At 36.4% G+C, this 15,330-nt stretch overlaps 1 protein-coding gene across 4 annotated transcripts in view; it reads right to left on the bottom strand.

Annotated features, from left to right (window-relative positions):
• LOC114871348 (heparan sulfate glucosamine 3-O-sulfotransferase 5) overlaps nucleotides 1–15,330 on the bottom strand; it is a 75,632-nt gene that overhangs the window by 51,361 nt on the left and 8,941 nt on the right. For 3 of the 4 annotated variants that reach the window (XM_046288116.1, XM_029177127.2, XM_046288117.1), the window contains exon 2: nucleotides 2,691–2,788. The gene's annotated coding sequence lies outside the window, so the exon portion shown is untranslated. Of the gene's footprint in view, nucleotides 1–2,690; nucleotides 2,789–3,035; nucleotides 3,082–15,330 lie in introns of those variants that run through there. The other variant, XM_029177128.2, reaches the window with a different exon arrangement.

Raw genomic sequence — 15,330 nt, 5'->3', positions numbered from 1 at the left:
TTTTATCTTAATCTTCATATACCTTAAAAGAAACTATTGTAATTAGATGATCTATGGGATCTGTGGCTTTAATTCGATAGATCGTCCGATTAAATAATTAATCCTGAATAAAAATTTTAAAGTAAGTATTTAATTGATCATTAGAGACCATAGACCTCGGCTAATATAATCAACACTTGTTTCAAGAAAAATTCTATGGTTTCTATCATCAATGTTTGGAACTGCGAAGCTTTACATTCTAGGTAATCCGTTTAATTTAATCCGATACTCATTTTTCTTTTAAACCTCTGCTTTGAAGGGTTTACAGCCCTTCTGCTTCTAACTCAATTTTTTTTACATACGTTTACTTTATACAATTAATATTAAATAAAGGAAGAAAAAGTAATTACATTTAATTAAATCATAACTTTCATTACGTTGATAATTCCCTTTTCTTGTTGTAAAATATAATCACATCTACCTGATGTTTATGACAGTTCGTTAAAAACTTTAGAAAATACTTTACTTTGAAAAAATTTACTTGATATTAATATTAATCAATAATACTATTTCCAAACAATCGCGTTAAATTTATAATCAACATACTAGGTCTATAAATATGTGCCAATTTCAATTCTAGGACTGCTTAATTAAGCTCAGAATTTTCCTGAAAATATGAAAATAATATTTCCTGTAAAACACAGTTACAATATTAGCAATTTACTAAAATTAATTTCCTCTTCGTTTACTCGGATAATTGCCATCCTCCTATAGCTATTAATTATATCATCGATATTGACAATAATTAATGAAATATCGATAACGTTGTTAAGATACTGAAAACACGAATAAAACCCGATCGATATACAATTATACAGAACTGATATTTTCATTGTCATAAAACAGAAATTTCATCTGAAAGTTACATGGATATATAAAGGATTAATGTCCTCAATTTGTAAATAGAAGGCGTTTTATCGAACGATCGTTTGAATAACGAACAATCGTAAAAGTATCGTTGAACGACGCAAACAAGCAGATTGCGCCGGTGACTCGTCTTTCGCAACACGCTGTCAAGCGGACAGAATTACGTTCACGATGGAGCAATCTTCGAATGCATATTTATGATGCATATCGCGCTCGAATGGCAACGAGAAGAACGAGAACGATAGAATTGTGAAACATCGCTCTTTCGATTCATCTCGAACGCGCTCCTCCTGTTCGATCAAAGATAAACACTTACATTTCGATTGAACGATTGAGAAAAGCGACAAACAATCCAACCGGATGATTGAAATCTCATTTGTATTAAATCTGCTAACCGGAAAACGTCGTTCAAATGAAAATAAAAGCTGTGTAATATACAGTATAGAAAAATTATAAAATCTGTTAAAAAAGAAGAAAGTAAAATATGAAAAAGGACCCTCAACCGTTGTCCCTAACAGAGTTGAGCAATTATTTCAAATAATCTTCTGAGATATATTTTCGATCAATGAAAATATTTTAAAATCAGAAACAATTGCTTCTTTGAATGAAAATTTATTTATAGATCTTTCGATTTAGCAAAAATTGATGCCAGAAGATTATTTCAAATAATGCTAATGAACAGCCTGGTCATTGAGAGATGAAGAAAATTCTCGGTTGAAGACTAATTAATTAAAATTAAAGGACCCGTGACAACACTAATTTCCCGATATAAATTAGATTCCCTCGTCACTAAACGTTTTCAAAGATTTATTGTAACTAAATATACACATTGATTTGTCATGTCCTTTGGCAACGCTTCGCAAACGTTCTTATCAATTAACAGTTGCTTTTCGAGGACGTATATGTACGTCATTTACAATGAAAGAGTTAAAAACGTGCCATTTCCCGAAGATGAGGAGCGTCCCATCACCAAGGAAATCGATTTCCTTTCCACTCGAGACGCGCTTCAGACGATCTGCCACGGAAGAGGCAATTAAGGTAACAAAGAAAAAAAAGAGGAAGAAACGTGGCCGTTGTTACATTGAAAAACAAATGAAAAAGAACGAGAGACGATTAAACTAGCCGGATGTTCGAAACGTCAACGCACAAAGTCACAGAGGGAAAAGTATGAACGACCGCAGAATTATCCAACGTGTTTTTTTTTCTATATATCAGCTGACCCGAATCGCTTTAATGAAATTTACCCGGTATTCACATGATTCACGCGAACGTATTCAACGAGATATACGTTGAAAGCTCGAAAACCGTGTAATCCGAAAAAATATGTTCTGGAGAACGCGTCCAGAGGTAGGTAACTCTATCCCCGTAAAACGAAGGAACTTGTCTGGTCCAAAAATTCTGTATGAATTTACGTGTCACTCAAGAAATGTACTGGGTGGTAGAAAAAACGAGGATACTGATACCTTTTCAACTTAACGCTGACTCAATTTATAAGGGACACTCGATAATTGATAGACGCAATCACAACACAATTTCAAAAAATACTTCTGAAAAATAATATCTTGAAAAATGATGTAAAACATGGAAAATTATTATAATATAAAATACGAAATTAAATTTCAACAGGTGGCTCTCTCCATGGTCCGCCATTGAATTCTATTATCTTTACCATACTAATTAGAAATGAACAATTATTCATTTCAACTAAAACTTTCAAATTTTCGAGTGCCCTTATTTATAATTCGTAAATTACAAAATATATAATCTGCTGTTTAATTACTTACGTGTTTACAGCAGATGACCAGCAACGCGTTCTCCCATCTTCACTTCTACTTCACATCTTCGTGTCCCTGAAGCTCGAATACTGCGTATCTGCCACTTCCTGATCAGAATAATAAGCCGATGTTATTAAACGAGCACATTTTTAACTGGAAAATCACGCGTAAGCACCGTTGAATCGCGAACGATTAATCTTGTCGACGGACGTCTTACGACTGTTCTGAAACGCGTCTGGAAGTACACAAAGGATTCCGGACACCGATTGGAAACACGAAAGCAAGATTACCGAAAGTAAACATACCGAAGCGAGCAAGTTATGTTTATTTCTAGAATCTAACAGTAAGACCTACATTACAGTTCTGTTATTCATCAAAACTTCTCTTTCAGGTTTCTTCACTTGAGGTTTCATTTCTTTTTCAGTTTCTACTCATAAAATAATTAAAAGTAAAATATTGTTTTATAAAATTGTTCATTGTTACAAAAAAGTAAATTCACTCTAACATTTGAGAAATTTGGAAAATCGAACGTATCAACGGTAACAGCAAATAGTTAGCAACTTTTAGTGAGTTTAGAATCCTTTTTCCCCAACACTCCGTACATTCTTGCTTCTTTCCTGATTATCTGGTTGTAAGTCCAACGCCAAGAACACCCGAACGAAATCGATTTAACACGAAAGAGGTCCGTCTCCCAGGCGGACCGAGATATTCGTCTTCGGACTGCAATTTCACGACACAGAGAGAGAGAGAAAGAGAGGCAGGAAGCAAGAAGTTCCTTGCGCTTCCATCCGATTCCAATTAAGACACCTCGAAACGACGTCTCACGAAAACTTGTTCGTTGCTTCGAGATGCTTCTTGGTCCGTTCCTCTATCCTAACTAATCAACGCGCGAAACCCTACAACCATTGCGTATTCCACGACAATTCCATTCTTTTTTTCTGATTACAATCATTAAGATTCGATTGATTCGCGTGAAAATTCGGAAATATTTCATTTATTTGCTTCTCACTGTTTCGAAAGTTTAAATTAATAACACGACTCAAAGAATAGGTATGTTAACTATCTGAAACGTGGTATGTTTCTTTTCCTGCTCTACCAAAGAATCGAAGGAAAGAAAGAAAACAGAGCTCGACCCAATGGCATATTCGTCGAACAGAACTTGTTCAGAGGGAATCCGCGAAAGAAAAATGAAATGCTTTGAAAATTTCTGGCAGATTCTGCTAAGAAACATTAATATTAATCCGATAATTAAATAGAAAATCACTTAGCGTGAATATAGTAGGGATTACCTTAAAAAGTTTGTATGAAAAGAATAATAAGAGGAAAATTACCTACTACACGATAAGCAACCGGTCAATTTTTCAAGAGTCCCAATTCCCGATCGTCCTCCCTTTTTATACCAGACTCGAGAACCCGTGCAATTAACTTGATTATTTACGACCAAGTTTCCGCAACAGTCCGTACTGTCAGATTATCTTGCGTTGAAACGCGGCCGAGAAACACAGCCGCAAATACCGCGACCGGCAACCGTGGTTAACGTGGCGCACTCTTCGATATTGTATTACATAGGTACAACATAGCCAAGTGACGACGAATAATTAACTGGCAATGATTAAGTAGATTAACGATCGTAACTAACCGTGATCTACGTTAATCCAATCATCCGCCGATATCTCTATCATTTTGTAATTTATTTCCGTAAATTTCATCCTCGATGGTGTTTGGGTCAATGGTGACCCAAAGGATTAAAAAGGAATTGTGTAAAATTTCGAAAATCAAAAATTATGTTTCGTCAAGTTTCATTAATTAGCAGGCAGGATTGTAATCGCGATAATTAGCGTGGCTACTTCCGAGTTGCTATTTAAACTAATTACATATGTACATAATTTGACCTAACGGAGTCTAAAAAAAAATGTTACGCGTATTTTGCATTATTATATTTTATAGTTACATTGATTTTTTCAAATTACATTTTACGATTAAATTCGTTTTTTCAAAACTTCTAATTCTAATCGAATATTTTAACCGAAGCGACGAGGAGAAATTTATTCAGCAGGGATTCATTATACGGATACGGTACTCGATGTTTCTGGTTGCTGATGGTGCAAATATGTAATATGCAACGCGTAACGTAATCGGGGTAGAATGTAAACTTTGTTACTGGGTAAGTGTAATAGGGATCAAGTGTTGTGTTCTGATAATAAAGCGCCGCGATGGAAGTTATTGCAAACCGTGGCCTTGGACAACAAAGCTTATAATTTTGATGGTAATTTGTTCGTTCGCGTGTCATTTTCACATTAATTCTGCTCGCGATCGTGTGTGCACACATCACGTGTTCCCGTGTGCGCGCACCTTCCGCATATACTGCTAAACGTTTCGTTACTATTATTTGCAGGAGAAAGATAATCATTCCACGAATACATATCATACGTGATGCTTCATTTTGAATTAGTTAAATAGATTTCTTCTTAACCTTTCCTCTAACACGATTTTCCTAATTAAAGTTTACTCTGCTCGATACCGTACGATACTTTTCTATTATACAAGAATAGACTAACTCTTCGAACGCAAAATAATGAAGCGATAATTCTTGCACAAAATTACTGTGAATTATTCAGCAAAATTGTCCCGATATTTCAAGCTTATAATTTCTACCTTAGTATTATCGAACAACGTGACGTAGGCGGTATAGCAAAACCGCAATTTGCTAGGTCACAGGGTGCAATGTGTTAGGAGCCGTGTATTGTTCAAATAATAGGTATTCAGGTAACGTTGTTCGACAATCATTTTGTTTCCCTCTATAATTTCTGGTGTTACCAATGTCATTATATTACTCTGCATAGAGAAACCTACAATTAGCACCAATTCTATGTTCTGAATGAAAAATTAATAATTAGTAATTATGATATAATACATCTTATTACTATATTATAGAAATTGTATGAAATTATTTATTATTACTAAAAAATGTACAATCAATTAATTACACAAATTTCAAGACGCAGCAATTACCTTATTGATAATAATCAAAATTATTTTAATTACCAATCGTGTCTTCTCTATAAAGTTTACTAGTATAAAAAGAAATTAGCACCCTAATGAAATGTGATTCTAAAAAGATCTCAACTATTTAACTAAAACGAAAGTATCATTCATTACCGTGGCAAAAGAAGATGAAACAGTACTCTTCCAGTTAATAATTCACCGCTAATTGAGAGAACAGACGTTGGGGTAGTTCGGTAGGTGTGCTTACGAGCCACGTTTAGGAGATTATTAAACGCAAAGTCGTATATGGGGGGGCGAGGTCGAGTGGGTTGCGCACAATAGAAGACAAATTGCACCGAGTAAGGCAGCGTTGAATTATTTCGCGCACAACACTCGACTCGCAGGGAAACTCGCCGAAAATTATACATTACTTCCGGTATTTCCACGAGCCGTCGAAAGGGTTAAGGGTTAATAAGATGCTTGTTTGTACTTCAAGTGGATGAACTCGAAATCCCAGCCACCGGGCATAATTCAACGGCAACCTGTCCAGAGTGTAGTCAACCATTAGCCTACCGACAATGTGTTCGCGTGCTTCGGAAGCTCCAAATGTCAGAAGAACGTGATGCCAGCCGGTTGGGGGTCAAACGTGACCCAGAACACGAGACCCAACTACCGTCTATTTAAAATAAAGCTTAGATACCAGAGCCTGCTGTTCAAACCAGATTATCTATAATTATTTCCGAAGAACAGACGAAAGGAAGTGAAACTATTTATATATTAGCCCTCTGAGATAAAAGCAATGGTAGTAGAAATGATTTTATGAAAATTCCAGTTCCAAATTATATTAAAAAATAAAACCCATGCGATAAAGGATCTACAAATTATTATTAATGTACCATGGTTAATTACAGCTTAATCACTGAATTATGGATCTGTGTTTGTAGGGTATTTTCTACTTACTATCATCCCCTAAAATCAACTATGAAAGTTCACTTAACTCAAACAAAAATTAATGAATTTTAGCTCAATATTCGATGACTGATTACAACAGAGAATTTCACCTTCTCATCGTGGTAATTCATTCTTGATATACATCGTGTTATCGTGTTGGAAGTTCTCCTCGTAAATAATTAGTGATCCATCGATCGAACGAATGAATATAATATCAAACAACAAAGTATTACTATTAATCTTATTTTGAAACACCGCCGATAGAAATAAATATTGACCTTGCACTTATTTACTTCCCGTAAAATAGACACAAAATCGAAGAAGGTAATTGATGGAGAAATCGAAAAGGGTTGCGTAACCAAACTGATGGTTCACCTCTGTCCTTTTTTTCATCGAACCCTACCCTTTGTTCCATCAACGTTTTTTCCCATTCCAATCTTATTCACTTCGTTATTTCAGAATCTAAGAATTCTGCTGCAGCTATTTGATGCTGCTTTTTAGAGGTACCTTAACCCTTTGAGGACGAATCATTGCAAAGTTTTGAATTTGAATAGTTTCTATTTAAAATGCAAAAGAAGAGCCACACTGTAAAATAAAATAACCGAAGTGCTTAAATGGAATGAATAAAATTCAGAATTTAATAAAATAGTTGAAGGGAAAATATTTCAATTTCACGTAGAATGTAGCTTCGAATCGTGCAATAAATAACGTGCCATTTTATTCCTTTACGAGGAATTCCAACTCTTCAAATAATTTTCAAATAGAATATCTCTTCTAATGGTGAAATGAATTTAATAATATAAAATTTGGAAACATTTTAAAATTATTTTTTGCTAATCTTGAAAATTGTTTCTTCTTTCGCTCGATGAAAAGACAAATATCAATAATTTCCATTATTTCCTTTTAAAAAAAAGAAAAAACAAAATGTTTCCAAATTGAAGTACACAGTATGAATCGCGGTTAAATATTTCACGTTTCATTAATCGTATCGTGAATAAATCGGCACGATATCAAATGAGTTACAATTTATTGAAACGCTTTTCAATTTCGGCCGACACAAAACGTAGTGAATCTACGCTCACGAGAGGATGAGATACCGCAGGAACAAACGGGGATAAATCAACCGTGATAAACAATTTAAATTTATCGCTGTTTACTCGAAAGGAAACATCGATTGTGGCATTAGTCGGTGACGCTGCCGGTGCACGGGATTCTCACAGAAGAATGGAATTTTATCAGCAAGTTATCCTCCGCTTGTTGTCACGTGTAATTAACCATTAGACCAACGGGGTTGAGGGGCTGCTTTTGCACGCGATCTAATCGGATCAGATTGCCTCCTGCAAAGGCACAACGACCCTCTGTCGCAACTGTCGGCCATACAGATCTCAAAATTCAATTACATAAGCAATTAGAGTTTTAGAAACAATGGAAATTCTTCAGCCATTCATTTTAAATATTCTATCTCCAAATTTTAATCTTACGAAATAACAAATATTTTTTCACTGTGACTGAATTTAAATCCAATTTAAAATCAGCTGAACTTTCCAAAGAATACATGAATCAATAAATTAATAAATGGAAATAAAGTATTTACAAGAGTAGACCATGATTTTTTTTTAAATGATCTATTACAACCATATCCACAGATATTCAACGATCACAATTCAATGAAACAATCCATGAAAAATCCGTACCAGAATGAAACGAACCAATTCCGTCCCATTCGCTTCAATTACCCCAAACACAGGCTCCAGTTCAATTATATCAGGATCTGAACCAAGAGGAAACCAGGATCGCTGGTTAACCTTGTCCAGTTTACCGTAACATATTAAAAAACAGGAAAAAAAATAGATGAACAAAGAAACGAGAAAAGCCGAAAAGGGGTAACAACAAAGCGGACAGAACAAGTCCGTTGATCCATAACAAATCCTGTTTTAATCGCAATACCAAACATCGACGAACCGGTGCAATCTGCAACGCGTCGAGAAGGCCGGAAACGAACATCACCCTCGGGTCACGTTCCAACGAAATGACGGTCTCGTATAAACGATTACAAGCCGGCTTGCCTGTGCAACTTTTCTTTTCCTTTCCGGCGAACGATGCACTTATCGCGTATAGCCTGGCTCGCACAAAGAAATTACGACACGGAAGGCGGCTGCATAACCGGAGGGTAGCAGCTACCCTCAGCCGTGCGCACCTAAAGCCTTCGGTTCATCCCCCGTTCGTACTCGAGAACGCACGATATAACGAGAGGAAGGCGGATCCGATTCTAGAAAAAGTGTGTCCAAGCTTCTTTTTTATTTATGCGCGCCGATTCGATGCGGAATTCAGGATTTTTTCGTAATAAATAGAGGATCGATTGTGGAAGATGATCGTCGAATGAGAAATTCTGGATCAACCGTGACCCCAAACGTAGAACTAAAATTAGACATTGAAATTTTTTAACGAGCCCTCCAGATATTGAAAAAATAATTTTTCATTTGAAATTAGTCTGAAGAATCTGATAATTTGTATTTATTACTCTCTCCAGGGCCCCATCACATATATGACAAAAAAATGTACCTCAAATAAAATTTACGCAAAATCGTTTTATGGGGGTCTGCCTAGGCCCAGGGTCAGCCCTACCTCTCTCGAAACGAATGAATTACAATACTCGTAGATTCGTTTGATGTGAAAGGTAGGAAGAAAGTCACGTTCACTGTGTAAGCTCGGCTAATTTCGATACACGTGAACAAAGCAGACTCTCTACCGTTTACGCTCGCTTCTGTTCGCGTTGTTCACGCAAGCGGATGCACGAGGTAGCACGTGGCAACGGATGCTCAAAGCGAACAACCCGGGTTATCATCGTTGAACGTTAACAGGATTTCCGATCCCGAAATGCGATTTAAGACGAAACGCATGACGGTGAAATTTTACGAATATGCCATTTTGCGATGGTCATAGCCCGGAACTTCTCGCGCGCGCGGCCTTTCATCAAACGCTTTGATCTCCTCGAGCGCGGTTTTTCGACCCTCGCCAGTATTTTTTTTTTCTTTCTACCTCTTTTCCTTTCTACCTCTTTTCCTTTCTCGTATTCCCGTGGAAAACGTATCGCGAATTGTACTCTTTCGCTGAAAAAGCTGATGTAGAATTTCGAGAGGAGACGGATCCTAAAGATTAGCTTGCTTTCAATTAAAAAGCTCTTTGATCCGACGAGTACGTTCTATTTACCGGCTGGACGGTAAACGTTTGCGTAATGATTCATCGCGTTTACTGTCGTTTTACGCGAAACGAGATTAACCCAAATTTTTTATTGCTAAATATTAGCAGAAAGTACCCGTTACGACGTCAATTTGTCAAATAAATATATTTTACCCAGAACGTGTTCTACTTATATTGAATTATTAATCGATCCAATCAATACCCATGAATATTAAATAAAAACAATTTAATTTATTAATTCGATGGATTTTTTTTATTATTTTAACCTGTCGCACAAAATATCAGATACCACACCCACGAATTTCGACTATTTTTTTTAATTTCCACTGACGTTAGAGAACCGTGTTTAGATGTTAGAGAACAGTGTGCGGTTGAAGTTGTAGAACAACGACGTGTCAAATGTACACGTGAATGACTTGTCGACTAATCAGAATAGCTTCGTCGAAGCGTGTAGGTGGCCAGGACATGTCTCCAGGGTACACGGAATAGCACGTCGGTTGCTTGGTTAGTGGACGTTGAAGCATGAAAGTGGACAGAGGATATCATCGAGGTACACGGTCAGGTGCTAAGACAAACGCCGTGTTCTAGTTCGCCATACAAAATTGCCACGTTTCGGGCAATCAGAAAGAAAAAAAAAAAACAAACGACGGTTTAATTGCGGAATAATACTCGTGACGCGGAATTCTCGATCTAGCACGGGAATTTCATTTCGCTCGCCAACTTAAGCGAGCTATTCCGCCAGATTAAAATCGTTACTTCCGCGAAACTGTGCGAGCAAAGGTGCTCCAACTTCCGTGCTCCCTGGACAACGATTTCAAAAGAAAATTTCGCCTCGATTCTCGGCCGGCAATTAAAGATATATTCTGTGACTGGAGTATTGAGATTATGAAAATTTTTCTCTTAATTCTGCACCACTTTTGTATTATTTTTTTTTTTAACTTAACGAAAGAACGACTGGGTCAATCATGAGCCAAACCTACGAAAGGTAAAAGATAAAAATTATTCTTGTACGTGTAGAAAAATTCCAACCATTCCGTTCCTTTCTTTTTACCTCTGAAGCTTTTCATTATTCTTTAGAAAGCTATTGCGCAGCCTGCTTCCAAGGAGAGCCAAAAGTCAGGACAAAAGTTTCACATTAGAAGCTTGGTCTTTTTGAGAAGCAGACGAAAGGTTTTCAGTCACTTTGATAAAAGCACAGTCGTTATAAACTTGTTGCTTTACGCTTTGTCGCGATTTCCTACGGTCACATCTTTCACGTATTTTTTCTTCAGTCCAACTGAAGTTTATATTATTAGCCGCATTGAATGCGTGTTCTGAAGGAATGAAAGAAGGATCGTTAAAAGTAATTTTCTTGATTTTCTTCCTGTTCTGTGCCGGCTGAAAGAGCTGTCGTTTGAATCAAATCCTTGTTCAAAACATGGAACATGTTCCTTTTTGATCAAGCAAATTTGAAAATGATTAATCAAAAATGTAGAAAACATAAAAATTATTATAAGTTTTCAATTTTCTGAATAAATACTATGAAATTCGTTTTCACAAAGAAAATTTCTAGAAGAAACTAGCGTCGTTAGAAATAACAAAAGGCAACAGGAAATTGTGAGGAAATAGAAATAACGAAGAAGAAAAACAATTTCCATAGAATCGTGTTCCACCAAATGATAAGACGCTTTTGAAAAGCAACGTTGGAGCTCGGGTTAGATTTTTCCTAGTCCGACAAACCATTCTTCGGGGTGAACGACATTTTAGGTCAGTCGAATTCAGCGTAAATCCTTCGATTTTCTTTGTGAAACCCTTCGAAACGTGATGCGGCACCGTTTGTCGCAGATTCCCGTTTAATACGAATTTCATCAGACTGATGTTCCAGACGCGTGGTGAAAATTCTTCTTGCAATTCCGTTATGCAAGAAAGTGGATATTCGTATCACGTCTCGTGTCTGGCCGAGCCACGATATATTTCCTTGTTCAACTTCAATTTTAAAGGGCAACCTTTTATCGGTTGAGGAGTAGCTGTTCCGTGTAAATTCTCCGCTGCTGGAACAACCATTTCCGTTGTCTCAACAGCTGCTACACTCGATGTATCTATATTTCCCTCCGATCGTAGTCTGTTGAACTTTCAGCCCGATAAAATATCACGAAACACTGTTTACATGAACTTTGGTAGTTTCTAATACAATTCTGTTGGTTAATTGTTTAATTCTAAGATGATAATTAGAGAAATTAATGGGATTCGAGGGGCTCTCTCCATGGTCCGTCGCGGGTTTTACTGCAATATCTCGCAGAATCACGAATATAACTCTAGAAATTTTACTACCCAACAGGAATTCAACTTTGGCTACTAGAAATCACGGCTATCCGAGCATATTTATGTGTTTGCAAACTTTTGGAATACCAACGCGACCGTATATTGGGAAGAGGTCCACTCCTGGCTGATTGTTACGAGGTCAGACGGTAGTTAACAAAATTATTTCATTTGCTTTTGGTAGAAATTTTTCCTGGGTTGTGACGGACGTGCTAAGTTTTAAAGGGCACGACCAACGAAACTCGTCAGGGTCGAGTTAAAAATTTTTAATAATTCCAGTATCTCTAACAATGCGTGAACGAATGCCGGTAAAATCCTGATGAAATTAAAAAAGTTACGCGACGTTTTGTGTGTGACTTTTTTTTTAAACACAAAATAAATCAATAAATTCAAGGGAATTTATAATAATTAAAAGATATTTGGAAAGTTAGAAGACCAGGCCAACCCCTAAAATAATCCTGGTTACATCAATGAAGGACGACGTGTATTTGTAAACAGGTAGAAGAATTGAGTTAGAAAGAGTAACCTTTGTTCAATGTCGTGTTTCAAGGTGTTATCTGAGATCGACATTATGTCGTACACTCCACATAATCGGCACCTTCCATCGCGTTATCGATCTACGTTCACGCCTCTTTCACACAGCTAGATCGCGGTCGCGCCCAGCATGATCATGCAATCAAAATTCAGGAAGTAATCGTCAGGACTGTCAAACGCACAGCTACAAATAGAATTGCATTAGGAGCTCCAATATTGGAACATAATAATTGAACGTAGCACGATGTACGCGCTCGGCAATCCAATCACGCGACTGTTCGTATAGCCTCTAATTAAATCAAAGTTTTCACTAAAACTAGCTGAACCCATTTAATACAATCGAATGGTACTATAGAATCAACTTTAAATAATATTACATTTGGAGCAGCGATCATTGAGTTGAACTACTTAAAAAAATGTGTTACTTATTTCTAAATTACTCGTGGGCAGATTTTCTTAATTCATAATTACAATTTAAATAATTAAAATTAATTTCTTAATTAGAAGAAAACTTAATTAATAGAAAAACATTACTATAAATAATATTACTATGATACAAATAATGTAAAATAGCAAATTGAAAGTTTGAAAATTAACTAATTCTATTCTTAATAAATTAGAGTTTCGATACGCCCCACGACAAATGCTCATTTTCATTCTGACCTATTAATATCGTCAAAATTAAGATTATGAACCCATTTAATACAATCGAATGGTATTATAGAATCAACTTTAAATAATATTAAATTTGGAGCAGCGATCATTGAGTTGAACTACTTAAAAAAATGTGTTACTTATTTCTAAATTACTCGTGGGCAGATTTTCTTAATTCATAATTACAATTTAAATAATTAAAATTAATTTCTTAATTAGAAGAAAACTTAATTAATAGAAAAACATTATTATAAATAATACTGCTATGATATAAATAATGTAAAATAGCAAATTGAAAGCTTGAAACTTGAAATTTGAAAATTAACTAATCCTACTCTTAATAAATTAGAGTTTCGATACGCCTCACGACAAATGCTCATTTTCACCCTGGCCTGTTAATATCGTGAAAATGAAGATTATCAGAATTTGTGCTTCCCCTATATCGCAATTTTCCCTAAGGAAGCCTGATTTGATCGCGAGTATACGCATAATGGAGAAAGTGGCCCGGCAGAGAATTGTATAGAAACTTATGACACACGCTAGACTTGCGCGGCACTGTGCAAACAAGTTCACCTGGTTACTTGCCGTAGTAAGATCGTGCACGAGTAGGAACGGCTAAATTCGCGAATAAAATACGACGGTTTCCGTGCCACCAGGATGAATGTTGACTAGTTTGAAACGGTAGTCTCGCTTCCTGCAAGCGGGCAAGTTAAGTCAAACGGTTTCTACCGAGGCGATGTAACTTTAAGGACATCCCGTTGAAACGTGGCGAGAATTCTTTAGAAATACACTTGTGACGTTCCTTCAAACATTTACACGAGTACATGGAAAATATTCCAACATCGGTATCTTCGTATTTCTTATTTATCTAATTAAAAGACCAACAATTTGAATTTAAAGAAAGCATTTTTTGCGAATACATCTGTTGAACGAGGAATTTAATTACACGATACACGTTTAATATTTACCGTCTCTCGAACAGCAGATATTTTCTATTTTTATCGTCACTTTTAACGGCGGAAATATTTTACATCATAATACAAAAAGTATATCGAATATGGAAATGAAGCTTGATAAAACTAATTTATCGTCGATCGTTGTAAATGTAGAAAGAAAAAAGTACACTTCCACAGTAACAAATGGAAAACAGTGGGATTGAAAATCAAGGTTTATCGAATAACTGTGTCGTCGGTTATGTTTTATTTGTTTATCGAACTGAAGCTACCTGTTCTACATCCGTATCAACGATAAATTTACGTTTAACAAAACAAAGGAAAAGTATTATACCTACACTGAAGAATAATTAACATCTATCATTTATTTAATTTACTCGTCAGTGTAAGTATATTCATTATTAAATAATTAGGAAATGAAAGCGCTGAAAATCCAGCTAGGAACAGCTAACAAACAAACCACCGGTCAACCTTCTTTTATCTACTTTAATTCTTTCCAAGTAAATCATTATAAACGCATCAATAGCTCCACTATCAGGACGGAAATGAAATATCGAACCGAGTGTCTCCGTCGACGATTCGAAACGAATGTTAGAAACACGTCGTTTAACCAAAAGCAAGTTCCACTCGTAAGTGTCATGAAAGTACGAGAAGCGGACAGTTAGAGAAACTGGTGGTCTACGTCAAACGTTAGACGAAATAAATCGAAGGCTTTTCATCTCGCGAGATAGGTGGTTCTCGAGCAAGACTTTAACTGAGAAGTAGAGACCTAGAGGCATCCGGGAGACACTTTTAATGACCCTTCCAAGGTACACCGGACCGAGTTCGCCATCTCCTTGGCTATTTCGTTCCAACACCGGGCAAAGCTACCGGCTGCAACTAGTAGCCCCAGGTATTCCCAGTGGCAACGTCAGCACACTTTGTCACTTGGTTAAGGGATCGTTTTTCTCCGCTGCCATAGCATAGAGAATGCAGAAATTCATAGAACTGCCAGTACGAGATCGCAGAAGATGATTGGCAATCATCTTTTCTCGCTTTTTCAAACCTAGCCACGATTCTTGAAGATGAAATAA

This window comes from Osmia bicornis, chromosome 12, assembly GCF_907164935.1.
Source record: "Osmia bicornis bicornis chromosome 12, iOsmBic2.1, whole genome shotgun sequence".
NCBI lineage: Eukaryota > Metazoa > Arthropoda > Insecta > Hymenoptera > Megachilidae > Osmia > Osmia bicornis.
Note: the sequence above shows the minus strand (reverse complement) of the source record. Positions and strands in the feature narration are given on the sequence as shown.